The sequence below is a fragment of the Urtica dioica genome, chromosome 7 (genome assembly GCF_054948205.1).
Source record: "Urtica dioica subsp. dioica isolate 48M chromosome 7, U.dioica_male_clone48M_v1_H2, whole genome shotgun sequence".
NCBI lineage: Eukaryota > Viridiplantae > Streptophyta > Magnoliopsida > Rosales > Urticaceae > Urtica > Urtica dioica.
The window spans coordinates 42,374,170-42,387,003 of record NC_142762.1 but is presented as its reverse complement, the minus strand read 5'-3'; positions in this window follow the sequence as shown (position 1 = coordinate 42,387,003).

The window sequence follows — 12,834 nt, the reverse complement described above, 5'->3', positions numbered from 1 at the left end:
CAGGAAACGAAATACGAATTCCATTCTTAATGAACTTTAAACAATAATCTTGCTCACGAAGACGAGCAACGGATATTAAGTTCTTCCCAAAGGTAGGAACAAAATATACATTATTCAAGTTTAAAGTGCGGTCTTCAAAAGACAGCGTCACAGATCCCGCAGCCTTTGCAGACACCAGGCTCCCATCACCCCATTTGAAACAGAACTCGCCTTCCTCTAAGCTTTTGGTTTTCTTGAAACCATTCAAGGAACAACAAATATGGTTAGTAGCAGCGGAGTCAAGAATCCACGTTAATACATTATCAGCTACTAAGCATGCTTCGGTAACTAGTACAATACTATGTTCCTTTGCTTTGAGATTGGCAGGACAGTTCTTTTTATCGGCCTTGTGAGGTCTCTTCTTAGTTCCAGAGGCGGAGGCTCTTTGCTCAGTAGCATGTGCCTCTCCTTGATTCCTCTTTCTCTTAGTGAGACCTTCAGCAGTGTGAAACTCCTTCATAAGCTTGGTAACAGTGTACTCTAGCTTGTTTATGGAGTAGTTCATCTTGGCGGTATCAAGAGATGCGGGGAGAGTTTCTAAGATCATATCTATGATATTCTTCCCATCAATCTCAGATCCTAGGATTTCCATTTTATTCAGAAAACTAATGATCAGTATCATGAAGTCTCCAACAGGAGTCCTAGCCTGCATATGACAGTTCATAAACTGTCGGACTGCTTGTAGCCTTGTTTGACGCCTTTGCCCTCCATACATCTCAAGGAGATTGTAGAGCATGTCAGCGGCAGTCTCGAAGTCACGATGTTGCTCTTTCAGCATATTGTTCATAGATGCCAAGATATAGCACCTCACAATCTCATCGGATCGAAGCCAGGCCGCTAAGGCGTCATTGTCCTCTTGAGTTGAATCATCATTCGTCAGAGGAGGACACGGGGTGGTGAGTACCCATTTGTGCTTGTTAACGGTAGGTATTATGTCGAGGTTACGTTTCGAGTCTATGTAGTTTTCGTTTTCGAGTTTGTTCGAGGAAAGAATGAAAGAGAGAGAGTTGGGAGACATATTGCCTATAAAAGTTGAAACAAGTTTATGATTAGTCTTTGGTTTAGGATTTAAGTTTGTTTAAGACTTTATAAAATCCAAAGGTGTTATGAACGAAATGACACTTTACTCCTTCGAGGGAAGGCCGCAACGAGTCTCCTTTCATAAGTAAATGACTCATCATTAATGCATAGCCAAGATGTCAATACATCAATTTTGACTAGCCACCTTGTAAATTGGTTTGATCACTCACATCCTTTCGCAGGGCCTCGAGGGAGGATTACTAGGGATTGAGTCTAAGTGTGTAACCAACCACTTAGTCCAAAAGATTGACTTTGAAAAACAATCCGCCGAGGGGAGGTCTTGTCATCATCGTCTCACTCTCGGACGTAGCTCATTGAGCAATGATCAGAGCAAAGCGCCCTTGAGTACTCTCATTTAAGAGAGGGCCACGAGGGTGACTCTTAGTCCGGCGACACTTGCTCTTTTCATTAGTGTTGGGGATCGTGGGTTACAAACAACAAGTATAACCCTCCCACTTAGTTTTTGGAGTTGGTTCATCGACTCTTTTAACTTCGGAAACAAATTTCCTAGTTAGAGAGCGACAGAGCGGACAACTAGAAGAGAATCCTAGATCGACATGTTCAGAGTAGTATTAGTGCATAAAGGCACAAGGTACATACTCGATCTTTTCCTATTTTCTATTTCGGGAAAGTGCGTGAGGGAAGTGTGAACTTCAACTCACTCGAACACTTGAAAGTTTGAGATTACACATCTTTTTATTTTTCGGCTTGTCTACAAGGAGACCTCCCACTCAAATTTTCAAGAGCATATAGATTTTGAACATATGTGATATAGATATAGTTTTGAAAACATTTTGAAAACTTATTTGATATGGGTGACAAAATATTTTTCAAGTTTGAAAGTGAAAACAGTTTTTCAAAATTCAAACTAGTTTTGTAAAAACTCAATTTCAATTAATCTTTCAAAAATCAAAACTTTTAATCTTTACACATCATGTTTATAATCATATGAAAAACATTTTTGCTCAAGAAAATTTTCTCATTAGAGTTCTATAACTCATGGTAGTGGGGTTTGAAAATCCGGATTTCTAAAAAACTGGAGTTTCAGACAGCCGCGCACCTCGGAGTAAAATCGCCATATCTGGCGGCTCCGATGTCCTTTTTAGCCGAAACCGGTGGCATTGGACAGAGGACAGACAGAGCTTTAATTTGATTCAAGAATCATCAAATTTAGATTTCTGAGCAGAGAGTTATGACAATTTTAATGCGGGTTTACTCCAGCTCGAAAGATAAGAAATAAATTAAAGCTTGGTCCTTTTTAGGTGCGAAAAAGAATCGAGTGTAACGGAACGTTTTATGAAGGTTGTTAAAGCTTTTATTTGTGTTTTATTAGCAAGGTAATAACAAGGCATAAAAGAAATAACAACAAGCATAAAACGATTCAAGTAAAAATAAGAAACTAGCAAGATAACAAAACTAGTCACAAAATTTTACTCGAAATTTCTCAAACCTTTAAAACACGTTTTTCAATATAAAAAATTAAAAACTTTTAGAACTGATTCTAATGTGTTTTAAAAACATCCCAAAATCATAGAAAAACAACATGGTTTTTAATTTAAAGGCATGAGCAATAAATTAAAAAAAATCTAAGATTACAATTCTAACTTGTCACAAAATTAGTAAACTTTCGAAAACGATTTTCAAGCTCATAATTTTAAAAACATGTACATGCATCTCTTTGACCATAGCTCGGATACCATTTGTTGGAATTGATCTAGGGTTTAAGAAAAAGATTAAACGCTTCGGGAAGCGGCGGAATTTTAAAAAATTTCTTTTCAAGTAAAAACAGTTTTTACTAACCTAGACAAAGAGCAAGTACATGTAATTAAAACCTATTATGAGTATAGAAGTTTACTAACCTTTCTTGAAGCTTGAACTTTGTAGAAGCTTTTGGAAAGTTTGCAACGCTCGTCTCCTCGCAGCACGTCTCTCTTTCTTTCCTCGGCACCTCGAGCAACCACGATAGTTTCTATCACTAAATCACTCGAAATAAAAGGAATCAGTGAGTGGGCACTTTTAAACACTACGACTTAAGAACGAGTCTTGAAGTCGCAGAGCTAAACTCTAGGTCAAATGAGGACCTAGGAGCCAAAACAAAATCGAAAATAAACTAGAGAGAGAGAGAGGAGTTCGGCCAAAGTTCTAGAGAGAGAGTCTCTCAAATCTCTTAAACTTGGATGAATGAAATGTGAGGAATGAGGCTCCTATTTATAGGAGGAGGATTACCTTCAAAAGGTAGTTTCCTCTTTTCCTATTGCCTTGCACGTCCAACATGCCTCATGAAGGCTTAGGATTTGTTTCCTCATTTGATTTCCTCTTAGTTGGCCGAAAATGCACTTTCCTTCTTAAGGAAATTTGTTTCCCCTTTTTCTTTTGGCAAGTATCTTCATACATCAATGCACAAAATAAACTCTCTTTCCCACTATGGCATGAACGAAATTCAGCCTTATTTTCCTTGGGTTGGACGAAATTTGAGCTTCTAGAAGGAGCTTCTAGATGTTTCTTCATTTGTTCATGACAACATAAGAAAAGACCATTAAGAATTTTCAAGTAAAATTCTATGAAATGAAATTAATCCTCAAGGCCCAATTACACTAATATGGCTGAGTAATATTTATTTCATTTGTCATCATATGACAATGTCAAAAAAATTTATTGACATTTTTTTCGTCCTATGTCCAAAAAGACAAAAATACCCTTTTGACAATTTTCGTAAAACTGTCTCGTTCTTGTTTTGACTTAGCTTCCAGTTTAACTATTCCTATCGATGTGATTCGTGACAGTGACCTCATGGACCCAAATGAACAAAGCTTGAGCTAAACACTTGGACTCAAAAGTTCACAAACCTTTTCCAAGTTTAGCTTAATGCCAACTGACTCCACTAAAGAGCTGACACTGAAAATCTCTCGGTTCAAATGAATTTATTTTCTACTCAAGAATTCGACTTAATTATGATGAGCGGATCCACTGAATATTATCTATGTTTACCCTTCATGAATGTCATCAGCTAGTCGGGATTTACTAAATTACCATTTTACCCTTCTAGCTGTTATTTCCTCAACTCCTTTGTCGCTTGTGAATAAGTTAGAAACAATGTATTGACGAGGAGCTAACAAGTCACATTGTTTCATCCAAAAGAGTCAGGACTCAATTTGGACACTGGCCAGTTCATTTATTCACACTCCAAGGAACAAAGCATGAGGTGACATACATTGCATTTCAGCAATCTTGTACATGAATTCCATATCTATGAGAACTTCACAAAGTTACTCATGACAGACTCACAACTTAGTACTTCACCAATAGGCCTTGTTCGGAATCACATAGTGAGTCCGAACTTTGACTTTCTCAAATGAGAATACTAAGGTGTGAAATGCCATGTCTCATTTCAGGATTAAGGTAAGCATGACGCAATTCATACATAGTGACTTCGAGACATAAGAGGTTAAATGGTTTGTTCTTATATTGTCTCTAGAAGTGCACTGGTCAATTCAGTACCTTCGGAAGATACATAGAAGAACTATAGAGTCTCCAACTCTCAATGCCTCATAACCAGACATCATAGATTCTTCTAACAATCATACTGAGGTCAATAGTCCTTTGACCCTAAGATTGCGAATATATCGTTTTAAGCAAACTACGAAGAGTTTGTTCATGCAAATCTACATTTGTCTCTTCGTAAGTTGTTTAGTTTGTTTATGGACTAAAAGACTATGGTTTTATCATAAAGCTTCAGACAAGGAAGATTGAATGAACGTTTCAACTTTATTAATGCATGAATAGGCAATTACAAGCAAGAGTCTTCATGAGACTTTATTACATCAAATGTTCAAAATAAAGATTACAACTCTTCTTGTGGGCACCATTGACAACATCCCTCAAGGACTCCAGCCCATGGTGGCAGAAGGTATTTCATGACTTTGATAGATGATTATACCAGGAGAGTTTGGGTGTTTATCTTAGCACACAAGAATGAGACCCTACAGGTCTTCAAGGATTGGCAAGTGATGATAGAGAATCAGACTGGCAAGAAGATAAAAAGATTAAGGACAAACAATGGTTTAGAGTATCTTGACAAAGAGTTCATTAATTTGTGCAAGAAATCCGGGATAGCAAAGCATCACAGAGTTGCTGGAACTCCACAGGAGAATGGGTTGGCAGAGAGGTACAACAGGACAATCTTGGAAAGAGTGAGATGTATGCTTCTTCAATCAGGGTTGCCTAAGGTTTTTTGGGCAGAAGCAGTGCAAACAGCTTGCTATCTCATAAACAGATGTCCTTCCTCAGCAACTGGTTTCAAGACTCCAATGCAAATGTGGAGTGATCACCCAGAAGACTACTCTAAACTAAGAGTGTTTGGTTGTTCAGCTTATGCCCATGTCAGACAAGATAAGCTTGAAGCCAAGGCACTCAAATGTATTTTCCTTGGGTACCCTGAAGGAGTCAAAGGTTACAAGTTATGGTGTTTAGAGGCTGGTCATAAGAAGTCAATAATCAGCAAGATGTAACTTTTAATGATGATGATTTTCCTTACAAGAAAGCTGAAAATACTAGACAGACTACTACTACTGATCAGAGATCAACTCAGAGCTCTACTGAGTCCAACATTGAGGTAGAGCTGGCCACAAACAGTCAACCTACAATAGTGTTGAATCAGCAGGAAATTGAAGAACCTGAGCAAGTAAGGGATCAAGAAGCACAACCTGAGTATAGCTTGATCAGAGATAGGCAAATAAGACAACACAGAGCTCCTGTCAGGTTTGGCTATGAAGATCTAGTAGCCTTTGCTTTTAACATTGCTGAGGATGTGCAGATTGTAGAGCCAAAGTCCTATGAAGAAGCTATGAGATCAGCATAAAGTGATCTATGGCTTGATGCAATGAATGAAGAGATAAGCTCTTTAAATAAGAATTCAACCTGGATTCTTGTTGACAGACCTGAGAATAAAAGACTGGTGGACTCTAAGTGGATCTACAAGAAAAAGGATGGCATTCCAGGAGTTGAACAACCAAGATTGGTGGCAAGATGATTCACTCAAGAGGAAGGTATTGATTTCAATGAAATATACTCACCAGTGGTAAAGCATAGGTCCATAAGAATTATTATGTCTTTAGTTGCTCAGTGTGATCTTGAACTTGAGCAACTAGATGTAATGACTGCTTTTCTACATGGAAATCTTGAAGAGACCATATACATGAGACAGCCTAAAGGTTTTGAAATTGGAGACAGTGAAAAGAGAGTTTGTTTGTTGAAGAAATCTCTCTATGGTCTCAAGCAATCACCTAGACAATGGCATACGAAGTTTGATGAGGTCATGCTACAACAAGATTTTTTGAGATCAGATTATGATTGGTGTATCTACAGAAAGAAACTGAAGAATGGTTCTATGATCTATCTACTACTCTATGTAGATGATATGCTTATAGCTTGTTCAGACATGAAGGCTATAATTGAGCTAAATGGTCAGTTGAATACTCAGTTTGAAATGAAGGATCTTGGTCCAGCTCAAAAGATTTTGGGGATGCAGATTATCAGAGAAAGAGATAAGAGGAAACTGTTCTTGAATCAAACTGAGTATCTGGAAAAGGTGTTGGACAGGTTTGAAATGAATAAAATAAAACCAGTTCAAATACCTTTGGCTCAACATTTTAAGCTCTCAGCAGATCAGAAATCAGAAAGTGAGGATGAAGTTGAGTTTATGAAGAACATTCCATATTCAAGCATTGTTGATTGTCTAATGTATGCAATGGTCTGCACAAGACCGGATCTAGCTCATGCTGTGAGTGTGGTGAGCATATTTATGTCAAATCCAGGGAAAGAACATTGGCATGCAGTGAAATGGATTTTAAGGTACATAAGAGGCACTACAGATAAGGGTTTGCTTTATGGTGGAGTTGATGAAAGTGAGAGTGTAGCTGCTGGTTATGTTGACTCAGACTATGCTGGTAGTCTTGACACTAGAAAGTCACAAACTGGTTATGTGTTCACAGTGTTTGGATCAGCTATCAGTTGGAAAGCTAACCTTCAAGCTGTTGTAGCTTTGTCCACCACAGAAGCTGAGTTTATGGCAGTTACAGAAGCAGTGAAAGAGGCTTTGTGGCTAAAAGGAGTTTTAGCTGAACTTGGTTTTGAACAACAAAGTCTGACTGTGTATTGTGACAGTCAAGGAGCTATACACTTGTCAAAACATCAAGTTTTTCATGAGAGGTCTAAACACATTGATGTGAGGCTACATTTTGTAAGAGATGTCATTAGTGAAGGGTCTGTACTGGTGCAGAAAATCTCTACAAAACATAACCCTGCTGATATGCTTACCAAATCAGTTCCGAGTGAAAAATTTAAACACTGCTTGGAACTGATCAGATTGGTAAAGCCTTAAGGGTTGGAAGTCCACTAGTCATCACTGAGGTTAACTGTCAAGGTGGAGATTGTAAATTTTGACAGCTAACTCAGGTCAGTGAAGGTCAAGGCATGAAGATCATCAGTTGCGTGCGCAGGAAGTCAAAGGTGTTGAGACGTGCACCTTAAGCTAACGAGCAGGGAATCACACCAGATCAAGACTTGGAGATCAAGTGGCGAGGATCAAGGCCAGGAAGCTTCCAAGGGGTGTTATTGTAATTCGTTGAGTAGTTGTAACTAACTGTACACGTGTAATGTTTCTAATCGCTGTATATGATCTAAACCTGAACAATCTGAGAGCAATCTAATTTCAGTTGGGTTTTGGGAAACAAGAGAGAACAATAGAGAATTGGGAAACACGAGAGTCTTGTGAGGAAGATAATCAAACTTGCATTGAGTTGATTATCTTGAGAGAGTTCGTTTTATTCTCAGATTTGTTCTTTGTTTGTAAAACTCTGTTGAGATTGTTTTGATTGTGGTGATTAGTGGATGTAGGTTTTAACACCGAACCAGGGTAAAAACGTGTTGTTGTTGTTCTTCGTTATATTCTGCCATTGTTATTGTTCATCGATTGCTTAAGCACTAACCTACGTCGGAGTCGGAGTTACAATTAAAAGCAACAATTTCGCATGCTATATATTGCTGGAAATCAACCACATATATAATCAATTGCATCAAACATTACTATCGAGCAACTTGTTGCTCTAATTATTATGATTCCATTACAGGTATTTCTCACATTGAGTGGAAAAACATTAAGTCCTAGTGATGAACTCATCATTAAACTAAAGTACATCATAATATAATACAAATAATTTTTTTCATACTAAAATACAAATATTTTATTTATTTACATATTTATGTCATATATTTTAGTTTCTCGTTTGTTTGCAATAAAAAATTAATATTTTTAATGACTTTTTTAATGTAGGCTTCTAAAATTTACGTTATATTGATCAAACACGTAGTTAACTCATAATATACTATTAACCTTATCCAAAACAAATGTTTTCCATTGGTTAGTATATATTAGAGGATTTGTGTTCTCTCTAGAAACAGAGTCTATTTTCAAAATTAGGGTTTTTTCTTAAACCCCTCTTCTTCTCCGCTGATGCCCTTCTCTGGGTAACCGGACGCGTCTTGGTCTATCCAGCGACGAAGCTCCTCCCGGGGGAGGGGCCCTTTTTCTTGTTTTCTCTAGATCTTGCTTCCACTACCATAGCTTTTCTTTCTCTATTTTTTTCCAACCATTGCATTCTTTCCGGTGACCTTATCGACAACCGCGTTCGAGACCGACGACCTTCATATGTGATTTTTGTTGCAGATTGGTTTGGCGATTCTGAAGATTTACGCCACATACTCCGTATGGACTCCTACGGTGACACCTGCCCTCACCGGAGGAGGTCACAAAGCATTGGCGAGCCACGACAACCTTGAGCCCAAGTTCATCCTTATCAGGATCGTAGATCTCCGGCGCTCCCGTCCTGGTGTCGTGTTCCGGAGACGCTCTCCACCGGCCGTAGTCAAGGTTCTCGCCGCCGGGTGACTCCTTCGTCGATCGATGCCTCCTGGCATCGTCGTGGTCTCCGATGGTGTTGAGTGTTGGCTCTCGGGTCAACTCGATCTTGGATTTGCATTCCCTCGCGGTGATGACCTCATGAACGTGTTTGTGTGGGTGTGGGTCAGATATTGGAGGGTGATAAAGTTACTTTGGGAGTTTTTAGTAGTTAGAGTTAATTTTATTTTGGATTTGCCATTAAGACTATTTCTGTTTTTATAGTCGAATATGTTTTTAAGTCTAATTACTTTCATGTGGTTGTTATGTTTGTGGTCTGGAAACGGATTAGTCATTGTCCAGTTTATCCATTTAGATTTGCTGTTAGGTTTTTGTCTATACAGGTGGAAGAATAATTTTTTTTCATAGTTATCAGACCTCGTTGTTTAGATCTCTTCCATCAACTAGGATGGGTGTTTAGAAAGAGCCTTATGTGTGCTCGAGTTGGAATATTCTGCTATATGTTATTCTTTTGTCGGAAGTATACACACAATGAGTGATCATTTGTACTTAAGATGAGATTTGGTCCAACCTAGGTCAGTAATGTGCTTGTCTAAGAGGTAATTCTTCTGTATTTTGGAATTTTTATCCTAATTCTAATGGAATCCTATATGCATTCAAAAAAAAAAAAAAAAAAAAAAAAGCTTAGCATATATTACATTTTATAAAAAGTGAAAGTATTGGGAGTTCGATAACTACTAGATTATGCACTGACTTGGTAGGATGAAAGTAAAAAACAAAGGAAAACTAAATAGTTTTCATTTTTTTTTTCTAATGTCTATTAAACTTTTGAGTAAAGAAATTCCATCCACTTTTTTTAATCTCTCTTATTTTCATTTTTTTTTCTTTCGTACCAACACCCGGAATGAAAGTTCCTTCTCATTCCCCCTCAATTTTTAGATAATGAAATTACTTAATTTTTTTAAAACATATTATTGATTAGTTTTTTTTTTATATGTTATTAAATTAAATTTGATACTTTATATATGTATTGATGAAATGAAATAAAATTTAAAGATTTTTTTAAAGATATATCTTACCTCATAAATACTTTTGAAGCTCTATATTTTATTGAGGAAAACTCCTCATAATCTATAAACATATTTCTTTCCATCTCTTTCTTTTGTTTTTTCTTTTTATTTCATGCTATACGACACTCATTTGATTATACATATATAGACAATGCTTATGTGATTTTTTAGACATGAAAATATAAGTGTGAATAAAATCAAATCATTGGTAAAAAAATGTAACTAATTTGTAAGCTTATTTATTTTTCATCTTAAATATTATATATTTTATGCTTCATAATTTTTATTTGTATAATAAATTATTATTTTTTATACACAATTGAAATAATTATCTAATCTATAACATTATTGAGTTATAAAAATCATAATATTATAAATTAATTGTTTTCCTAGCTTAGTAGGTAAGCCTAGAATATGAAAGTATCCCGCCTTTTTCCGTGATATTCTAATATTTTCCAATTTAATATAGGAAGTGGCATTATATGCTCATACCCAATTCAGATCCATGGACTATAGCTCAAGCAGAAAGTCTTGCCAAGTGACGGGTCCTTGTAGCAATATAAATATATGTAATGAAGCCTTTGGTCGTTGGGGATATGAAGTTCGGTTCTTTTTAATTCAAAATATTAGTGATATCGACATATCAAATAATTTTGCAATTTTCGTTGTTTGGTTGACCGAGATTTTTTTTTTTTGAAGAAACTGAGGGGCCTCCAAACCCAGAGCACCCCAAATTCATTCCATAACAGTATCCCTTACAATCACATCTTGTGAATTCCATAACAATAATTTTGCAATTTTCGTTGTTTGGTTGACCGAGATATAGTCTATGAGATCAGAGAAATTGACCAAGAGGGTTGATTAATCATACTGTGAATTGTAAACACCGACGATAATACAACATGGAAGAAATATCTATTTAAATACCGACGATAATACAACATGGAAGAAATATCTATTTAAATACCGATGATAATACAACATGGAAGAAATATCTTTGAGTCTAATAGATATTCAAAATGACTGATTGTGTGGAGTATTATAAAGGTTTATATATCCCAAAATTAATTCACAACGAGAACACTTCTTTCTTCATGAGCTTATAAACTTATTCAGTTTTAATATTTTTTGGTGTGGATTCGTAATAAGCAAATATTCGGTTTCTATAATCAAGTGCATATACCATTTTATACATCTCTGCCTAACATTTTTTTTTTGTATTCTACAATTTGCAGCGTCGTAGATTAATATTCGTGAGTAATAATAATATAAAGCATTGTGAATAACTTTTCTAAAATAAAATTTGAAAGTACTAGCTGTTCGGAAATTCTGGAATGTTATCTGATTAGCTTGTTTTGTTTTTATATACAATATATATAATTAACATAATTCTTTAAATCATCCGTAATTGTATTATATTTTCAAATTGTGTTCAATCATCTACGGTGATGTGATTCCTTTGATTAAATCTAGATATAAGCTCAATTCTCAACAACTAAAATCAATAATCACAATTTTTATAAATTAAATAATAACAACTGTCTATTTTCTCTTATCATAAAGTCTGAAAAAGACATAGCTATCGTGATTTGGTACCAATACAAATATCTCGACCAGCCAATTATTTTAACATCGGTGAAGACCTATTTATCATATGTAGTATATTTTGTATTAACCGTGGTCAATTAAAAAAAAACCTAATCATCAACCAACTATTCTATTATAACTTTAAATTACTAACTTCAATATATCAACATGATTACGTTCAATCTGATTGAGGGGAATTAGTGCATAGTGCATACCAAAAATACACTAGCGATAATTAAATACATCATGATTACGTGGATTAAATTTATTGGTGTAGAAAATAAAGACGACCCGAGAGCACGTGCGAGGGTTGACTTGGTTAGTAGTCCAGAATTTTCTTAATATGTGTTGGTTGCGGAAATAATAGTTATCATTAAATTTACTTTTTTTTTTTTTTTTAATGTAACGGTTTCAATTAAATGATTGCCCTGTGAAAAGCTTTCCGTCATTTTTCTTGGTTACTTCTGAGAAAAGGCAAACGCGACTTGGAATTAATATGCCGGTATGTATAGACATTAGATTTTGTTTCCAATTCTTTTAACTCATCATTTTTTTTTAAAGATTTTTAGTTCTGTGATAGTAATGTACACATAAATATGAGATATTAACTGTGGTAGCTAACTTGGTCTAGTGGTAATCCCACACATACTTCGACGGAGAGATCATGGGTTCAAACCCCCATGGGATGCAGAAATACATGTCTCCTAAGATTTATTCTAAAGTTATGTAATCTTGATCAATAGTGTCACTTACTATGTAATCTTGGCCGATAGTGCCACCTGCGCTTTGCACTGTGTAATCCTGACCAATAATGTCTTTACTAAAAAAAAATATGAAATATTAACCGAGTCCACTCACTAGTACAAAAAACATCATTGGGTGCGACTTTTTTCGCACCTAAAAGTCAAAAGTCGCACCCAATGATACATTTAGGTGCGACTTTGTTGCACCCAAAAGTTCGCACCTAAAGGTCATGGGTGCGAAAAGTCGCACCCGATGGTCATGACTTTTAGGTGCGGTTTTCCGCACCCAAATTCGCACCCATAAGTCAGAAAAGATGTGCGAAAAAGTCCGCGGAAAAGCCATTGGGTGCTACTAGTCGCACCCATTGGCCTACCCGCCAATTTTTTGGGTGCGACAAGT